Source organism: Crocuta crocuta, unplaced genomic scaffold (assembly GCF_008692635.1).
Source record: "Crocuta crocuta isolate KB4526 unplaced genomic scaffold, BGI_CrCroc_1.0 scaffold32, whole genome shotgun sequence".
Taxonomy (NCBI): domain Eukaryota; kingdom Metazoa; phylum Chordata; class Mammalia; order Carnivora; family Hyaenidae; genus Crocuta; species Crocuta crocuta.
The window spans coordinates 4,632,338-4,644,469 of record NW_027529424.1 but is presented as its reverse complement, the minus strand read 5'-3'; positions in this window follow the sequence as shown (position 1 = coordinate 4,644,469).

Below are 12,132 nucleotides of genomic sequence, written 5' to 3'. Positions count from 1 at the left end.
TGGAAGGTGATTCAACACTTTCAGACCTTCAAGATTTCCATTAGTGCCTTGGAAAAGGTAATTTACTCAATGGTACTTTTGTAACTTGTCAGAATTAATGACCACCAAGAGTGAGCAAATGATCCCCCGATTTTTTTTTAGTTTTAGGATCAAATCTATAGAATTAGATATGAGGCCATCCACCATTCAAAGGGATTTGATTTTCTGTCATTTCAGCAACTTAAAAACAATATCTTGAGAGCAAAAGAGAGCCTGGGGCTTTTGATTTGTCTGTTGTACATTTTCAGACACATCTACAGAAAGAATAAAGAAATAGAATTTTTAAAAATTTTAAACTAAATGTGGACCTTCCCTTCCCGTATTATCATTTTAGAATCAACAAAATCATTAAGCTCTCTCATGCAGAAGCAGTGCAGCTGTTTAAATCAACCAGTAGTGATAACTATAGCGAATATCTTACTTCCGTATAACTTTTTAAACTTCGCAGAATGCTTTCACACCCCACTGTGTCACAGTGGCAATTATGAATTAGCTACGAAGAGCTTTTTTTCTGCTCAATAAGAAAAGCTTTCAGCTGGGCATGAAAATGTCTCTTAGCTCTCACAGTGGTAAAATACCACCATGATTCGCTGAGAAAGGCTATGGAGTCACTGTCTTTGAGGATGAAACCAAAGTGCATTTAGAGACCAGGTTCAATTTAACCCTAACCCAATTCTTGGGGTCCAGGAGAAAAGGTTTTAGCTTCTTTTTTCTCATTTATTAGAACATCTGGCCTTTCCATCAATAGAAATTATATATTTGTAAGGCAAATGTTGAATCAGATCCAAATAGATATAGTCTAATAATATGGTCCTTTCTCTTGGATATCCTATAGTACCGTTTGACTTTCACACATTTAATCATTTATTGTACTATCATCTTTCTGTTAAATTTCATGTGTGTGAGTTTCCCCAACTTGATTGAAAGCTCTTTTAAAAGACAAGACTCGGGGCACCTGGGTGGCTCAGTGGGATAAGAGTTTGACTCTTGATTGTGGCTCAGGTCACGATCTCATGGTTCATGTGTTCAAGCCCCGCATCAGGCTCTGTGCTGACGGCATAGAGCCTGCTTGAGATTCTCTCCCTCCCTCTCTGCCCCTCTCCTGCTCATGCACTCTCTCAAAATAAATAAACATTAAAAAACAAAAAGATAGGACTCATTCTTGGAGCTGTTTCCATGCTCTCCACAGAGATTATTACATACAACACACTTAAAACAGCTTACTGACCCATGACTGAGATAATCCAACACATGATACCAGTGTTTCCCAGACTTGAACATGGATCAGTATCACCTGGAGAGCTTGTTAAAACACAGCTCTGGGCCTCACCCCCTGAGATTCTGATTCAGGAGGTGTGGAGTGGGGCTGAAAACTTTCATTTCTAATGATTTCCAGGTCCTGGTGATGCTACTGATCCTGAGGCCACACCTCGAGAACCGTTGCATCCGATTAATGTTTAAAGTCTCCTTCAAATTTTATTTGCTGATATGTAAGATCTCTACTGATTTTTAATTGGGGTTTAAGAGCACAAAGCAACATTACTCATAGAAACAAATGTTGTCAAGGAACTAAGTGCTGAATGCAGAAGTTAAAAGACTTAAAAGAAATCAAGCTGAGCTCCCAATATATCAGACAGACTATGAATGAATAGGTCTGATTAATGATAATAATTTTCTAAGTGAGGATGTGTCCCACATCGTTAGCACAGCTACTACCCAACTTATGAATGGATCAGATTCTAGTTTATTTATTATTTGTTGTTTGGGACTCAAAATGTGTTTTGCCTTAGAAGAATTGTGATAAGCAATGTTAGCCAATGTCTCTCTAACTCATAATTTACCCAGAGTTAGTTCTAATAGTACCATGGACCAAATACAGGGTTTTCAAGGGGAAACCCTTGGGACTCACAGTGATACAAATCACCACCAACTGAATAGGGTTCCCAGACAGGAGACCAGGGAGGGAGGAGATGGAAGTTCTATGTTGGATGTATTGAACTTTCGTTGGCACGTTGGAATGTTGTCCACCATGCAGTATTATGGGGCTACCGCCCACCCCCTGAAGGTCACTGAGATTCCATTTGCACTTCCCTTTTTGTCAGCCAGACAGTGATGGGTGAGACTGATGTGTCTTTCTCCCATGGCTGGTCATGGCAAAGCACAATGGGGCTGAAGGGTTCAGGGAGAGCTGCATATCATGTGGTATAAACCACTGAGGCTACTTCCGGTCTTCTTTTTCATAAGTCCCCTCTTTCTTCCAGCAATGGACAAGCTTACTTAGATATTGCAGCCACAATCAACTTCAGCTCTGCTTTGTCTCTCACCCTCTCCTGTAGGCTTCCTACTATACCCTAATCCTCCCCTTTCCTTTTGTTGTTCAGGTTTTACAAAGGACTTACAGCAGACGGAGATGTTTTTCAGGACAGCCATTCACCTGCTTTTTAGGGGAAATTCCAAAATGCCTGGAGCTAAGCAGGTGTTCTATATTGAGAAAGGGAAGTGTGTCTGGGAATAGAGACTTGAGAAAATGGGTAGACAACCCCAGGTGACCAGAAACAGGACCAGGATAGCTTCAAGGCAGCATGAAGTTAGCCATTAGCCCTGTAGCCCCGTGCCACTGCATGGGCTGCCTCAGAACCCACACTGGATCCCAGCTAACAGAAGGTTCTCTATCATTGAAGGATAGGGAATAGGGAGAAATGGAAGGAAGTAATCCTTGTCAGATCTGAAAGAAAAAGAAATTCCTCTAGCCACCTGATGGGTATTGTTTGGAGTGAGCCAGACAGCTATTCTGAGTTGGCCATTGGCCATTTGTGAACCGTGGAATTCCTGAGTAAACACACACACACACACACACACACACACACACACACAGTGTAATGCCTGAATGGATTTCATTGATTACTGATTCATTCTTTCCTACACCTGATTTCACAGAGAATTATGGTCTGTTCGAGTTTTGGTATTTTGAGAAGTAGGCACCAAGAGGGAAATAAATGTGTGAGGATTAAATTGGGGGAAATGTCTGTGAGAGAAAATAGAGAAGGAACTGGAAGAGGCTGGGGGAGTGGTCAGACATACAGTGCAGTCTGGAGAGAGGGGCTAGATAGAAGTTTCCAAACCCAAGTGCGGCCTGACCAGGATTCCAGGGGAGTCCATGAATGAGGGCTGTCCTGTGTCTCCCAGGAACAGGGTTACAATAACATCCCCTCTGTGTCCACTCAGTTGCTGGGAGCAGCCCGTGGGGAGCGTAACCTGAAGCAGTTGAGCTTGTGACTTCAGAACACAGCAGCTGGGACCCTTGGGCAATTATGCCTCCCATATTTGGAGTATTCTGGGAAGGTGGGTGTCGTACGCATAGACCAATAGCCAATGTCTTGGGTAAATGTGACAGTTGTGCTTTGGTCTGATACTGGTTATTAAAGTCAAAGGAGAAAAATGCTTCATTATCTTTAGTACTTAGACAGTAGAGAGCATAGGTCATTAAATCCACCATGATCTGAAAATTTTACTTTAACCTTATAGTCTCAGCCTATGTGTCCCTCTGGAGTGGTAGTAAGAGCTGGTAAGAGAAATAAAAATGAACTGCCTTGGTCTCACTTTTCTCCTAGTACTCAATGAAGGGGCAAGGAAAGGCCATAGTGTTGTCAGCCAGAGGTGGGGGGATGGGAGGTTCTGGGAAAAGCACCAACTTAATCATTGGTGCTTAATAAGCAAGAATTGGCAATGCATCCTTTTTTTTTTTTTAAGATTGCTAAAACTTTCATTCTTTTGACCTAGAAAAAAAATCTTGGCCTTTAAATGTGGAGCACCTAATTTTTCATTTTATAAATAATCTGTATTCCATTGCACTGGGTGGAATGCATAATGATGTTCAGAATACCAGCTGCCACCTAGCGATGTTCCCAAAGTTAAATATACATATATACATATATCAGGCTGTATTTTAAACTATGTAAATAATTTGTGTCCCTTATGATGTCAAAATGGAGAAATGAGGAGTTAGGACTTCAAAACCCCAACCAGTACTATATACTTCATGCTATTTGTAAGAGGTGGGGGTGCCCCAGGGACAGGCTTGTCTTAGCTTACTGCTGCATGTGCATGTGCTAACTGTATCTCACTGCTCTCTCTTAGGCTGAAAATACTGTGTAACAAAAATGTCACCATATCAATGGAGTTTGCTTAAAAAATGGTAAAAGAGGGTGCTTGGGTGGCTGAGTCGGTTGAGGGTCCAACTCTTGACTTCCGCCCAGGGTCGTGGGATTGAGCCCCGTCTTGGGCTCTCTGACCATGAAATCTGCTTGGGATTCTCTCTCTCTCTCTGTCTCCCTCTCCCCCAACCTCCTACCTCTTCTCCTCTCCCCCACTCATGTGTGCTCTCTCTCTCTCTTAAATTTAAAAAAAATTTTAATTTAAAAAAAGTGGTAAAAGACATTCAGTCATCAGAGTTGGATAATTGCTTAATGTTCAATATTTTCTTGGTAAAGAATCCAATCTAAAGGTCAGGCAGACCATTATGAGTACTGATAAAATTTATCTTTGTGATGGTTAAAGAGATACACTTCTAATTATTGGAGTTAAAATTAATAATGTGGCAAAGACTGTAAGATCTAAAAGACTTTTTTTTCTTCTTCAGAATAGAAATGCTTTAACTGACCCCAATATTACAAACATGGGATTAACAAAGACCTTGGTTTCTCTGAGAAGCAAAACAGTCAGAGTTGGGGGTATGATCATGATAAAAGTATCCAGGGACAGTTTCAAAATGGGGGAGGGACTATGGGCGCCTGGGCGGCTCAGTCGGTTAAGCATCCAACTTTGGCTCAGGCCGTGATCTCGCGGCTTGTGGGTTCAGGTCCTGCATCCTGGAGCCTGCTTCAGTTTCTGTGTCTCCCTCTCTCTCTGCCCCTTCCCTGCTTGTGCTCTGTCTCTCTGTCAAAAATAAATAAGTTTAAAAAAAAATTTTTTTTCAAAATGTAGGACTTGGGCAATCCCCAAAAGGCATGGGCTGAATTCCAGGAAGTCACAGGCTAGGGTGGGCATTAAGGGGACACAGGAACAATGAGTTGTCTCTAAGGACTGTGACTCACAGGGACTTCAGGATTTGAGGAAGGTGCATTTTCTTATGCAATATGGAGATTTGGCCATTAAGTAGAGCAAATAATTGCATGTAGATCAACCAGTCTGTCCCTTTAGTTTACATGATAATAAGCAAACTACAAACCTTCCGATTTTGCTACACATACACAAACACATGCAGTATTACTTGGGCTTTGTGTCTGCCTCTGTCTCCTGCGTATACACATGCACACACACACGCACACACACAGTTCTATATCCACTAACCCACTATACAAAAAGGAATAGCCTCAATAGTCCTTTGCCTCAGAATACATATCACTTCCAGATGCATTCCCTAGTTAGGCGCTGAAGTAATGTGCAGTGACTTGAGGTCTATTTATACAAGCTTCCCCATAGAAATGGAGATGTTTATCCTCAGATAAGCTTAATTGTCTATGGTAATTAAAGATATGTACATTTAATGGTCTTGTTTTCAATAGGATGTTGGTGACGCTGGTGTCTTAGGTTACCGATCTGCCACTTAATAATTGTTTAAATACTTGTTTGGGATGGGGGACAGCTTCCCCAGATGCGACAAAGACTAATAAGGAGGCTTCCTTGAGCAACTGAGTGGGGCAGGCTTCCGATTAAAACTACATCTTTAGAATGGAATAATCTCCATTTGTTGCTTTTTAACATGATTTTAGCTGAAGAGTTGAGATGTTACAGAGGAAAAACAGCCGAGAAGCTTCTGTTCATGCAGTCTGCATAGATCAAAAATGTTTTGCTGAAATGTCTTCTGAATATGTCCAAGCGCCGGTATTCACACTTTCTCCAAAAATAAGAGATAACTTAGTGAGTTCTTGCTTTGAATCGCACAGGCAAGAAAACCTTTTAAAATCATTGTTTTTAAAGCGATTACCAAAAATACTGATTATTTCATGCTTGTAAGTGGTAAACAGTAATCACAAGAACAACTCCCATTTTCTTGTCTAGAAAAAGATGTAGTTCCAACAAGGTGGAAAATATGATCTTGTTCAGATCTATTACACACTTCTCTTTCCAGATACCGGTCTTGCATAAATCGCTTGGCTGAACTCTTAGTTCCAGATTAGCAAAATGAACATGTAATTTTTTTACTCACAAGATTTTGGTTTGTTTTGGCTTCGTTCGTCTATTTACACTCTTCACCCCCACCAAAAGTAAACTGTGTGTTTCTTTACTCTCTTTTTCTTTTTAATAGAAACTTTGGGTTATGTAACTTTAGATGTCGGGTATCAAATCATAAAATAGGGCCCCAAACTTCAAATCAACAGATGGGTGAGCACGTCATTGTTAAGGGTCCTATGGTCAATTAGACATCCTCTCCCACGGAATCAGGAACATCAAAGGAAAAGGGAAGTAGCTAAGAATGAAGAGGCCTGAGATTCCCAGAATGTCTTTTCTTGGGCACACTCTGTCCTTTTTTACAATATATATATTTATTTATTTTTGAGAGAGCTAGTGAGCGAGAGAGAGCAAGCAAGCAAGTGCACAGACAAGGAAAGGGCAGAGAGGGAGAAGGAGACACAGAATCCGCAGCAGGTTTCAGGCTCTGAGCTGTCCGCACAGAGCCCGATGTGGGGCTCGAACCCACCAACTGCAAGATCATGACTTGAGCTGAAGTCGGATGCTTAACTGAGCCACCCAGGCGCCCCAGGACCCTCTGTTCTTTAGCGCCTCCATGCCTCTTCTTCTGGCTCCTGGCCCTATGGAATGGCTTGCATTTCCAGCATGCCTCTCTTCTCTGCTTCTTTCCTGCTCCTTCCAGGCCCAGGTCAAAGGCTGCCTCTCACACAGAGCCTTGCCCAGTCTTTTCCGTCAGCCCTGGGCTCCTCCTCCACTGATCCTCATAGTGGGCTATGTTATTTGTATGTGCACACTCCAGACTCCCTCCCCCACTCTGGTTCCTGCCCCGTGTCTTCAGTGCCTTGTCCCCACACCTCCCCTTTCTACTCATTCACACCACATAGTTTTTGGCTTTTCTCCCTCTCTGGTTTTTCCTCCCAGCCTATACAGTTGCATAAGCTCTTCCATCTTGAAATGTCCTGTTGAAGCTACACCCTCTAGTTCCTATCCCTGTGTCTTGCCGTTCAAACCCAAGTCTCTTGACAGTGTAATCAACATGCCCTGTTTTCACATCCTCACTTCTTATTTATTCATCCTTTGCTGTCTCGCCTCTGTCGTTATGGCCTCACTAAAGCTGCTCTGATAAAGGTAATCAATGGCTTGCCAGTTATCAAAATGTCACCCTTATCGAATACTCCTATATCGGCCCTTGCTGTGCACTGATGTCACAATTTGTTGTTTAGGGAAACTCGCTCTTGATTTTCCCAAAGCGTGCTCTAGGGAACCTTCATTTTGAGGGATGTGAGTAGGTTTTATGTAAAAATGAAGAGCTCTGTGGTCAGATATTTTTAGAAAGCTCTCTCTCTATAATCCTCTTTAAAGATTCACGATACAAATTAGCAAGGCAGTTTTATTTTAATCTGTAAGGCTTATCTTACTCTAAAACTAGAAACACCCTTTGAGAAATGCTGCTCTTTTAACTTGACTCCCCATCGCTGTTCTCTCCTGGTTCTCTGATTTCTATGGCTGCCCTCCTAATGCTCCTCTCTTTCTGTCCATGTCTCTCCAACTCTCTTTCTCGTATTTCCCAGTATTCTGCTTTGACCCATTACTCTTCCTTTTATATATCTCGCTTTGGATGAGTTCATCCTCTGTCGTTTGACAGATCTCCTGGATATCAGTGATCTCCAGTCTAGATCTCACTTCCAAACTTCCCATGTACTTGAGACTCATATATCCAATTTTCCCCTCTCCATCTCCCCTGGATGATCCTCAAGCAATTCAGATCTAACATGCCGCAACTTGATATGATCATTGCCACTCACACCCCTCATTTTTTATCCGTTCCTGACTGTACGGTCGGAAACTAGTGGCACCCATTGAATCACTCTCACCAGAAAACATGGGGCATGGTCCATTTTGCCTGTGCTTCACCCCTGATTCAGTCAGCCCTCTGAGACTGTCACTACAGGTTGGTCATGTGATGGAAGGCTATGAACAGAGGATGGTAAGGTTTTTTTAATAGCAAAGAATACAGAAACCCAGAGAGAGGACTAGACAGAGCAGAAGATAATAGAACGTATTCCTAGATGGGGTATGACTTCTGGAGCCCCGGCTCTCTGTACCATGCCATGTCAGCAGAGTGTACATTCCACAGAGTGTAAGAACTTTGCCTGTGACATTTTTAAAGGGCATTGCACCCTGGCACCCACCCACGCTGGCCTCTTCTGGAGACCATGCCCATAAGCCTGCCTACTCACCATGTGGAGAAGGCACGCCAGCAGTGGGAAGATCTGTGGCTAGTTCCTTCAAGACGGTTTTGATACAAAATGATGACGGTTTGACCCAGGTTTCTTTCTTGAGTCCCTGGGTCCTGCTGCCTTCCTGACTTGGGCTCTCACTTTACAACTCCATTTTGGGTGCCTTCCACATACTTTGTTGTTATTTTCTAGGTAGATGTGCAGTGACTGTAGGGTGGTGTACGTACATGGAATATCATAGACCTGGGATCAGATAAACCAGGGTTTAAATCCTGTTCTCCTATTTCAGCTCATATGGTTTTGGACAGAGCATTTGGAGTTCCGTGTAAACTAGGTATGAAAATATCTACCTTATAGGGGAGCCATGAGGATTGAATGAGATAGTTCACAGTAAGTGCTGAGTACACAGTGGCCGTTCCATAAATGGCGGTTACTATCACATGCTATGTTGGATTTGTCTCTGCTTCATGGACTGGATCTCCTACACCCATTCCCTTACCAGTACTGGAAGATTGCATATATAAATTATATAGCTCATGATTCCACCCAGATACTCTCATCCTAATTAAAAGTTTTCACACAATTTCCTCTCTAAGTGCTAGGAAGGTGTTAAAAGACAGTAAGCCTGAAACTCAATATTTAGATAAATATAAAGTACAAGGTATTTAGAGTCTCCATAAGATAAGCCGGATTTGAGTTATAAAGCCTTATTTGAGTCTCTCACATAATAAAAATCTATGAAATGTAATTGATCAAACTCAAGGAGACGAGGAGCCATGCAGACTCTTCTGGGATTTGAACTTAGGGCTTTAAGCAGCCTAGGCATAGCAAACCTGAAGCTTAGTGCATTAAGCTGTGCCCTCTGGCTATGGGATTATACACAGCAATTTAGCAGGAGTGAAAGGAGAAGAGATGCTCTTTTCTCTAGTCCCACCTCTCAACTACAGTAAGTAAATTGAATAGACCATCTTAAAGAAACATTGGGTCCTGCCTCATCAAGTTCTCATGAACCAAGACTGAAATTTTCAGTTCATGATATAGAGTTGAACTTCTATTTTTAACATAAAGGAAAGCACATAGCAATTTTCCAGAGGTCCTTCTCAAAAATTTATCTTCCTATATTGGCAGAACACTAGGTATTTACCAGAAAATGAGCGTTAGTCACTTGGAATCAACAGTAGGTAGAGGTGGGAGAAGAAAGCCAGTGATTTTTAGCGTTCCTGGGTAATAAAACATGTAGCACAAGGCTGACACTCTCCTCTTTTCTACCTGTGTGACTTGGGATACGTTATTTAAATGGTGTCTTTCCCCTAGTGTAACGATGCACGGATGAGAAATTGGAAGACCTCGTTTCTAATGCCAGGTCCACAGACTGACCACTTCAGTTTAGTTTTCCTTCCTTGGAGGTTAGGAACAACATCTGACTGATGGAGCTCTTCAACTTGAATTTGTTATCCTGAAAAACATTTATAAGGGATCAACTAAGAAGAATCTGATTATCATTTTAAGCTGACATTTTTGCATGCTTCCTAAATACCAAGCAATACCATAAATGCAGATGGATAGACACCAGAAGGCAGATCCCTTTACTGTTGTTTCGCAGATAAAGAAGAGTGGGCTGGGTATGGTAAATGACGTGCTCTAGGTGACATGGTTGGTAATTTACTGAGCCAAGTCTAGAACCTGTGTCTTCTGACCGAGATCTAGCACTTCCTCCGAGCATCATCAGCCTGTGCCTCAGACACCGTTTGTATCTGCTTTTATCTTTGTGAAATGAACGTGTCTTGTCTCAAGTCAGGCTTGATGAATCCTCTTATTTTAAGCGATTTTACCCTGGTCTTTTCTCATGTTTTTAGTTTCAGGGAGGAGAACTGGAAATTGCCTTTCATTTTGTTCTGGTTTTTTTTCTGTTCCCTTTTCTGGGTTCAAGACCTGGTTCCACTTTCTAGTCCCAGCTTCCTAATTGCTCAAATGACACAAGGACCTAGCAGGACTCTGGAGATTTCAGAACACTGTGGGCAGGAGGTACTGATGATCATCGACATGACGGCAAACCTTGTGATGCAGATCATTGTTGCCAATCTACTTATGCAGAATGCCATTTTCCCTCGCCTTTTAGGATTTGAGTTTTAGAAGTTTCCCCTCTTCCCTTGAGGGAACTCAAAATGCTGCTTGTTCACAACCCTGGGTCCCTCTCTGGGCCCCATCATGTATGTCAGTCCTCATCATTCACCACGTGTTTTCCAGGTAACTGTTCTTCCAGCTGCGTGAGCAGCCACAGCCTTTTCTGCTGTTCCCATCACGGAGTTATTTTTGAGTGCAGATTCCACCTACATATCTGTGTCCCGGAAAGACATTCTGGCACCTAAAAAGTTCCCGCTGCTTAATTTTCTTCTGTCAGGAGCATTGCCCTGATTTGGACCGACTCTTGACAGCTTCCCACGGGCAAACACCTGCAGAAACCTGCCGGTAGCCACAGGTGGATCCCGGGACCTGCACAGTGTCTACCGCTTCTCTCGGAAGTTGAAATGAGTATGAAAAGTCATTGGTTCTTCCTGAAACTGTTGTGGAAAAGTGAGGGGGAACTTCAGCTCCCCCACAAGCCATTTTGTTATTCTAAGGGAACAGCAGGGGCCCGGAACATCTGTTGTTTCAGAGGCGTTTGTACAGACACTTAGTGATGCATCAGGTCCGAAGCGTTTGTGTGGTATTTCCAGATCCTATATCAGCAAGGAGTATTTTTAGTCTCTGGGGAATATTGTACATGGTAGACTCATCGTTGACATCTGGCTGGTTCATATGCAGCCACAGAGATCTTTCAAAACAAAACTGTTGCAAAGGATAGTTAAACCCAGAATGTCACTTGGGAATAAAATGTTCCCTTCTCTGTCTTTCCTGGTGTGAAATGTACAAATTTTAAAGATGAGGAGTGAGTCGATTTAGATACTCTGAAGCACAGAAATGGAAAGAAAGCATTTTCTGAATGTCANGGATTTTGCAAGTTTTTAAAAGGGAAATGGAAGAGTCTTGTGCATTGTCTTCCCTGGGCTTATTCGGGTACATCCTTGTCTCCTTGGCGGCTCACTGCTGGGTGCCCTGGGATGGGATTCAGCTCGAATTCTGACTCCACCGTTGCATAGCTATATGGCTGTGAACATGCAGGAAGTCTGACTCCTCAAGGCTCAGATGCTCCCTCCGTAAAATGGGCATGTCAGTGGTCCTCTCCATCTCCTAGGATTATTGTGAGGAATAAATGTCTTAGCTCCAGAGAGTTAAAACCAGTGCGTGGTGTGCAGTGAATGCTCAGGAAATGTTAGTAGCTATTTTGCTATTTCATGGAAATAAATGTACTAAGGAAGGTATAACGGTGTTTTTTTTTTTCTTTCAGAGAAAGGTAGTACATCAGATGATTCTTTTTTAAAGGTGATCATAGATTTACAAAAATGTTTCTGTGAAATCCTCACACTTGGCTCATATTGAAATTACATGATTCAAAAATCAAAACAGCTGCTCTCCAAACATTGCCAGACTTCCCAAGACACGGGTTTTACGCCATTGTTCAGTTATTCAGAAACCGAATACCTTATCTTAGCCTAATGCTTGGCAAAACCCATGTCTCTAATAGCTTAACCATTTTACTACCTTCTTGCAGTTCTGATCA